Source organism: Sapajus apella, unplaced genomic scaffold (assembly GCF_009761245.1).
Source record: "Sapajus apella isolate SASKATOON/1434 unplaced genomic scaffold, GSC_monkey_1.0 scaffold16350, whole genome shotgun sequence".
NCBI classification, from domain to species: Eukaryota; Metazoa; Chordata; class Mammalia; order Primates; family Cebidae; genus Sapajus; species Sapajus apella.
In genome coordinates, this window is record NW_022453271.1 from 1 (window position 1) to 1,122 (window position 1,122).

The window sequence follows — 1,122 nt, forward strand, 5'->3', positions numbered from 1 at the left end:
TGCCAATTTAACAGTGAAGGACCACATCCATGCCAAGGCCTCAATTCGTCCTCCAGGATTTGTCCAGCAAGGGTGATGGCTGCCTGGGCTTCAGCAGCCCTAGTGTGCACAGTCCTCCTGTGCCTGGGCCTGGGCTCTGGGCAGTGGCTGAGCAGGGCTTACCTTTTTGCAAGGGGCCTTTCTGCTCTGTGCCTTTTTTCCTGGGGTTAACAGACTCCAGGTTATGACTGATCTGTTTCTAGAAGTGGCCTTCTGGAGGTGCCCCTCTGTTCTCTGGCAGGGGCTGTCCTGAGTCCTGCACACCTATGTGCCTGCTCCCTTGGTCTGGGCCTCCTGCCAGGGGCACTGCCATCAGTAGGGCTGAGCAACTTGATCTGACTCTTCTGTGGGGCCTTCCCTTTTGGGCCTGCAGGTTCCAGCTGTCCCACGTTGGTCCCTCACTTCCATGGGAGCAGGTCTCTGCAGCAGACTTGAAGCCACAGGCCAGTGGCACAATCCTGGAGGAGGTTGCTAGAGGCACAGCCTGGAGGCTGCTTCCCTGACTCTACCACCACCATGAGCTCACACTTAGGAACAAGCTGTGCTTTCTGGCATTGCTCTCCTGGATCGAAAGCAACAGAAGTTCTAAACAGTTGGAGACTTGCTGGTCTCTATAGATCCCATACTCCTCAGATTCATATGAACACTTTGGGCGTTTGTGATCACACTGGATCCTGAGGTAACTGCCCAAGGAGAGGGTTTCTCCTCCTTGGCCTCCACTGGCTTCATGGTGTCTTCATCCCTTGCAGATCAGGACCCTGGGCTGAACTCCAGCACAGCTCTGCCACCACACGGGTTTCGGTCTCCTCCCATAGCTGGTTCCTGGCCATTGCTGGACTCAGATGCAGCTCTAGGCTGGCTCTCCAACTTCCCCCTGCAAGGCTGCATGTGAGGAGCTGAGAAGGCCACCTGCCCTCCTGTCCAGTCCGAGGAGCAACTGAGCGCCTGTGATTGTCACCAGATAGGGTCCCTCTCATAGGTGAGGGGGCAAGGAGAGGACTGTCTAGGGTGGGACTGACATTTTTGTCATTCTTTTCCTCCTAGACTAGGAGCCCTCCATTCTGGCTTTTCTCTTCTTCTAGT

General features: G+C 55.5%; 1 pseudogene; it reads right to left on the minus strand.

Annotated features, from left to right (window-relative positions):
- Positions 1 to 40: 40 nt before the first annotated feature.
- LOC116548590 lies at positions 41 to 768 on the minus strand (annotated as a pseudogene).
- Positions 769 to 1,122: the final 354 nt, after the last annotated feature.